Source organism: Medicago sativa, chromosome 4 (assembly GCF_051527215.1).
Source record: "Medicago sativa cultivar Bolivia chromosome 4, Bolivia_mono, whole genome shotgun sequence".
NCBI classification, from domain to species: Eukaryota; Viridiplantae; Streptophyta; class Magnoliopsida; order Fabales; family Fabaceae; genus Medicago; species Medicago sativa.
The window spans coordinates 1,246,832-1,254,219 of record NC_140752.1 but is presented as its reverse complement, the minus strand read 5'-3'; the positions used below and the strand labels follow the sequence as shown (position 1 = coordinate 1,254,219).

General features: G+C 33.3%; 1 long non-coding RNA gene across 1 annotated transcript; it reads left to right on the top strand.

Moving 5' to 3' along the window:
- The first annotated feature begins 3,125 nt into the window (after positions 1-3,125).
- LOC146925625 (uncharacterized) lies at positions 3,126-4,700 on the top strand. Its single transcript, XR_015008071.1, has 4 exons — positions 3,126-3,534; positions 4,018-4,113; positions 4,202-4,316; positions 4,476-4,700. It is a non-coding gene; the product is annotated as an uncharacterized LOC146925625 (long non-coding RNA).
- The last annotated feature ends 2,688 nt before the right edge of the window (positions 4,701-7,388 follow it).

The following is a 7,388-nucleotide window of genomic DNA, read 5'->3' as shown; positions in this document are numbered from 1 at the left end:
CATGCTATGATTCAATACAAACCGGCCACTTTATGGCCTTCCTTATAAAAAAGGGTCGAAAACGAGTAATGTCCTAAATTAACGAGGGGATTTTCTTAACCTCCATTTTGGCTAAATTTTTAGAGAATGCAAAAATATCCCATGGAAGTCGTAGTTATGTTGTTTACCTATCCAACGAATTGTCACACGCTAAGATTCAATGCAAATCGGCCACATTATGGCCTTCCTACTAAAAAAGGGTCCAAAACGAGTAATGTCCCAAATTAACGAGGAGATTTTCTTAACCTCCATTTTGGCTGAATTTTTAGAGAATGCAAAAATGTCCCATGGAAGTCGTAGTTATGCTGTTTACCTATCCAACGAATTGTCACACGCTAAGATTCAATGCAAATCGGCCACATTATGGCCTTCCTAGTAAAAAAGGGTCGAAAACGAGTAATGTCCCAAATTAACAAGGAGATTTTCTTAACCTCCATTTTGGCTGAATTTTTAAAAATGCAAAAATCTCCCATGGAAGTCGTAGCTATGTTGTTTACCTATCCAACGAATTGTCCCATGCTAAGATTCAATACAAACCGGCTACTTTATGGCCTTCCTTATAAAAAAGGGTCAAAAACGAGTAATGTCCTAAATTGACGAGGGGATTTTCTTAACCTCCATTTTGGCTAAATTTTTAGAGAATGCAAAAATATCCCATGGAAGTCGTAGTTATGTTGTTTACCTATCCAACGAATTGTCACACGCTAAGATTCAATGCAAATCGGCCACATTATGGCCTTCCTAGTAAAAAAGGGTCGAAAACGAGTAATGTCCCAAATTAACGAGGAGATTTTCTTAACCTCCATTTTGGCTGAATTTTTAAAAATTGCAAAAATATCCCATGGAAGTCGTAGCTATGTTGTTTACCTATCCAACGAATTGTCCCATGCTAAGATTCAATACAAACCGGCCACTTTATGGCCTTCCTTATAAAAAAGGGTCGAAAACGAGTAATGTCCTAAATTAACGAGGGGATTTTCTTAACCTCCATTTTGGCTGAATTTTTAGAGAATGCAAAAATGTCCCATGGAAGTCGTAGTTATGCTGTTTACCTATCCAACGAATTGTCACACGCTAAGATTCAATGCAAATCGGCCACATTATGGCCTTCCTTATAAAAAAGGGTCGAAAACGAGTAATGTCCTAAATTAACGAGGGGATTTACTTAACCTCCATTTTGGCTAAATTTTTAGAGAATGCAAAAATATCCCATGTAAGTCGTAGTTATGTTGTTTACCTATCCAACGAATTGTCACACGCTAAGATTCAATGCAAATCGGCCACATTATGGCTTCCTACTAAAAAAGGGTCCAAAACGAGTAATGTCCCAAATTAACAAGGAGATTTTCTTAACATCCATTTTGGCTGAATTTTTAAAAAATGCAAAAATATCCCATGGAAGTCGTAGCTATGTTCTTTACCTATCCAACGAATTGTCTCATGCTAAGATTCAATACAAACCGGCCACTTTATGGCCTTCCTAGTAAAAATGGGTCGAAAACGAGTAATGTCCTAAATTAACGAGGATATTTTCTTCACCCCCATTTTGGCTGAATTTTTAGAGAATGCAAAAATGTCCCATGGAAGTCGTAGTTATGTTGTTTACCTATCCAACGAATTGTCACACGCTAAGATTCAATGCAAATCGGCCACATTATGGCCTTCCTAGTAAAAAAGGGTCGAAAACGAGTAATGTCCCAAATTAACGAGGAGATTTTCTTAACCTCCATTTTGGCTGAATTTTTAAAAATTGCAAAAATATCCCATGGAAGTCGTAGCTATGTTGTTTACCTATCCAACGAATTGTCCCATGCTAAGATTCAATACAAACCGGCCACTTTATGGCCTTCCTTATAAAAAAGGGTCGAAAACGAGTAATGTCCTAAATTAACGAGGGGATTTTCTTAACCTCCATTTTGGCTGAATTTTTAGAGAATGCAAAAATGTCCCATGGAAGTCGTAGTTATGCTGTTTACCTATCCAACGAATTGTCACACGCTAAGATTCAATGCAAATCGGCCACATTATGGCCTTCCTTATAAAAAAGGGTCGAAAACGAGTAATGTCCTAAATTAACGAGGGGATTTACTTAACCTCCATTTTGGCTAAATTTTTAGAGAATGCAAAAATATCCCATGCACTACTACAAAATTGGGAAAATATAGCGCCTCATAAATAGCGCTTTTAACACTAAAGCGCTATAAATTAAAACACGGAGGTCTTAGCTAGCGCTTTTTTGAAAAAGCGCTATCTATCATTTTAAGTATATATAGCGCTTTGTATTGAAAGCGTCAGTATAGGCTAAATAAAAATAATAGTTATTTAAATAAAAAACATGATTAATCGTATATGGCACTTTTTATGAAAAGCGCTATATATAAATCAACCTTAAATAGCGCTTATAGGTTAAAAAAAGCGCTATTGTATGCTTGAGAAAGATAGCGCTTATAGGTTAAAAAAAGCGCCATTTTATTAACTGATTTAATGTACATTAACTAACAGGTCCCCTGTTCGATCCCCTGCATAGCATATTTCAAATATTTTTTGAATTTTTATGAAAAATGGATTGCAGTAACAAAGCACACCTTTTTTTAAAAAAAAAAATTTGGTACAAACCTTTTTTAATTCTTTTATCATATATATAACAAACCTTTGTTATGTATATTATATATAACAAACTAAATCTAAACTTTTAAAAAAAACACAAATCTAAACTTTTTCCCAAAAAACAAATCCAAACTAAAAAAACAAATCAAATGTCCTGGTCCCACTAAATCCTACTTTTCCATAAATCCTACTTTGCACGTTGCGTTTTTTGTTTTTTTATTTATATTTGAAAAAAAAAACGCTTTATACACTAACAACAAAGCGTAACTTCTTTTTGTTATATACTCAAAAGTAACAAAGAATCCCAATTTTAATGGAAATCCCTATTTTAATGCATCCTAAAGATAAAATAAAAACTATAACATAATTTTCATAAAGTTTGCGTTTTTTGTTTTTTTATTTATATTTGAAAAAAAAATGCTTTTTTTTGTTACACAAAAAAAAACGCTTTATACACTAACAACAAAGCGTAACTTCTTTTTGTTATATACTCAAAAGTAACAAAGAATCCCAATTTTAATGGAAATCCCTATTTTAATGCATCCTAAAGATAAAATAAAAACTATAACATAATTTTCATTAAACGTATTTTTTAAAGCAATTAATAACATAACCCAAAACTACTTTACTCAAAATTTTCATTAGATCGTGTGCAGGAAATTCAGTCCAGAACCACCACCTCTATTGATTCATTCATCACCAACCACCTATATCTATCAATTCATTCATCACCATCACTCGCTTCCTTCGATCTATTCCAAAACCATAACCGTCTCTTTCGATTCATTCCAGAACAACCACCTCTATCTCACTCTTAATTGCGGTGCATCATATCGTCGCTGCCGTCGACCGGTTACAGCTTTTTCAATACTCAATTCTTCATCTCAGGTACCATCTTCATTCTTTCCTTACCTCAATTTAACTCAAATATTCTTTAATTTTTTTCATATTTTCATCTGGATATTTTAGGTTTTCAAGGTTCAAACTAAATTTAAGACTTCACTGTTAGTGATTAGGATGAATTTGACAATCGAAAATTCAAAATTTTTGTTTGATGAATAATTACTGAAATTTGACAATTGTTTATTAAAGATTTTGGGTTTAATTAAACTCTACACAACTAGTAAGATGAATAATTTTTCTTTTGGTTCAATTTTTTTTTATATATATATATATAAACAATGACACTTTTTGTGTGTGACTAGAATTATTTTCTAATAAACTAATTGAATGATGTGATAATATGATATACACTATGCATATGCCTTTTGTATAACCTACTAATCAATTCCATAATCATCCATCGTGACTTCTACATGGCATGCCAAATAAACTAACTTATACAATTACTTATTATTTTATTTTTTGTAGTGTCCTTGCCAAGAAAATGGTATAGATTGCGGGTACTTTGTGATGAGGTTTATGAAAGATATTCTCATTTCAAAACTAAATGAGATTCCAAAGTTGGTATGTTTTTTTATATTAAAGTATAATATCTATGTATAATTAAGTTTATTAAGTAACATGGTTATTTTTAATGTTATAATATATACAGTACATTGATGGTTTCAAGTGTGTGACATACTCAAAAGATAAACTAATAGAAATCTAAGAAGAATGGTGTCGGTTCATGATCAGCCTAAAAGTTATATGATTTTTTTTATAATAAGGTGAGTTTAATGTTTCTAAATATATTTGCTAGAAGCGGTACGTAGTTGTTTTAATTTATAATCTTGCTTTAATTTCTACTCATGATCAGTAGTACTTTGAATTTATCTCTAATATAATATAGCGTTATTGCTTAATGGCGTTTTCTGGTATATATTCAGGTGGAGGAGAGTGAACGAAATTTGGAAATGAATGATGATTTGCGTGCTTGTTTTGGATAAAAAAGTTGAGAAGACCAAGAAGATAGATGAAGACTGCATGATACCATAGAAGATATTGATCTTTATGTCAACTAATTAGTTGTAACTCTTAGAGATATCCATGTTACTATATTAGAGGCTATACATTTCTGACTTTTATGCTATATATACATACATTTTTTATGATATGGTTATGTTTTATTCGATAAATAATAGTCTCAATTATAATGTGCCTAAATTATATACATTTCCCTTTAAATTTCAGACTTTATATATATATATATATATATATATATATATATTACTTTAAATTAATAAAAAAAAACGCTATCTGGAAAGGAATTTTTTTTGACAAAAATAAAATAAAATAAAAGCTTTTCCTAGCGCTTTTTTTCCTTTATAAAGCGTTATCTAAACCTATTGTTACATAGCGCTTTTAAAACAAAAACGCTGTTTTTAAACTTGTCTTAGATGACGTTTATTTTTGAAAGCGCTATCTAAGGATAACCTTTGCTAGCACTTTTTGACATAAAGCGCTATATAAACCCTGTTATAGCTAGCGCTTTATACAGAAAAAAAAGCGCTATATTACCTTTACCAGCGCCATTTACAATAGCGCTTCAAAAGCGCTACCTAAAGCCATAAAAAAACGCTATATAAGCCCATTTTTGTAGTAGTGATGTAAGTCGTAGTTATGTTGTTTACCTATCCAACGAATTGTCACACGCTAAGATTCAATGCAAATCGGCCACATTATGGCTTCCTACTAAAAAAGGGTCCAAAACGAGTAATGTCCCAAATTAACAAGGAGATTTTCTTAACCTCCATTTTGGCTGAATTTTTAAAAAATGCAAAAATATCCCATGGAAGTCGTAGCTATGTTCTTTACCTATCCAACGAATTGTCTCATGCTAAGATTCAATACAAACCGGCCACTTTATGGCCTTCCTAGTAAAAATGGGTCGAAAACGAGTAATGTCCTAAATTAACGAGGATATTTTCTTCACCCCCATTTTGGCTGAATTTTTAGAGAATGCAAAAATGTCCCATGGAAGTCGTAGTTATGTTGTTTACCTATCCAACGAATTGTCACACGCTAAGATTCAATGCAAATCGGCCACATTATGGCCTTCCTAGTAAAAAAGGGTCGAAAACGAGTAATGTCCCAAATTAACAAGGAGATTTTCTTAACCTCCATTTTGGCTGAATTTTTAAAAAATGCAAAAATCTCCCATGGAAGTCGTAGCTATGTTGTTTACCTATCCAACGAATTGTCCCATGCTAAGATTCAATACAAACCGGCCACTTTATGGCCTTCCTTATAAAAAAGGGTCGAAAACGAGTAATGTCCTAAATTAACGAGGGAATTTTCTTAACCTCCATTTTGGCTAAATTTTTAGAGAATGCAAAAATATCCCATGGAAGTCGTAGTTATGTTGTTTACCTATCCAATGAATTGTCACACGCTAAGATTCAATGCAAATCGGCCACATTATGGCCTTCCTAGTAAAAAAGGGTCGAAAACGACTAATGTCCCAAATTAACGAGGAGATTTTCTTAACCTCCATTTTGGCTGAATTTTTAAAAAATGCAAAAATATCCCATGCAAGTCGTAGCTATGTTGTTTACCTATCCAACGAATTGTCCCATGCTAAGATTCAATACAAACCGGCCACTTTATGGCCTTCCTAGTAAAAATGGGTCGAAAACGAGTAATGTCCTAAATTAACGAGGATATTTTCTTAACCCCCATTTTGGCTGAATTTTTAGAGAATGCAAAAATGTTCCATGGAAGTCGTAGTTATGTTGTTTACCTATCCAATGAATTGTCACATGCTAAGATTCAATGCAAATCGGCCACATTATGGCCTTCCTAGTAAAAAAGGGTCGAAAACGAGTAATGTCCCAAATTAACGAGGAGATTTTCTTAACCTCCATTTTGGCTGAATTTTTAAAAATTGCAAAAATATCCCATGGAAGTCGTAGCTATGTTGTTTACCTATCCAACGAATTGTCCCATGCTAAGATTCAATACAAACCGGCCACTTTATGGCCTTCCTTATAAAAAAGGGTCGAAAACGAGTAATGTCCTAAATTAACGAGGGGATTTTCTTAACCTCCATTTTGGCTGAATTTTTAGAGAATGCAAAAATGTCCCATGGAAGTCGTAGTTATGCTGTTTACCTATCCAACAAATTGTCACACGCTAAGATTCAATGCAAATCGGCCACATTATGGCCTTCCTTATAAAAAAGGGTCGAAAACGAGTAATGTCCTAAATTAACGAGGGGATTTACTTAACCTCCATTTTGGCTAAATATTTAGAGAATGCAAAAATATCCCATGTAAGTCTTAGTTATGTTGTTTACCTATCCAACGAATTGTCACACGCTAAGATTCAATGCAAATCGGCCACATTATGGCTTCCTACTAAAAAAGGGTCCAAAACGAGTAATGTCCCAAATTAACAAGGAGATTTTCTTAACCTCCATTTTGGCTGAATTTTTAAAAAATGCAAAAATATCCCATGGAAGTCGTAGCTATGTTCTTTACCTATCCAACGAATTGTCTCATGCTAAGATTCAATACAAACCGGCCACTTTATGGCCTTCCTAGTAAAAATGGGTCGAAAACGAGTAATGTCCTAAATTAACGAGGATATTTTCTTCACCCCCATTTTGGCTGAATTTTTAGAGAATGCAAAAATGTCCCATGGAAGTCGTAGTTATGTTGTTTACCTATCCAACGAATTGTCACACGCTAAGATTCAATGCAAATCGGCCACATTATGGCCTTCCTAGTAAAAAAGGGTCGAAAACGAGTAATGTCCCAAATTAACAAGGAGATTTTCTTAACCTCCATTTTGGCTGAATT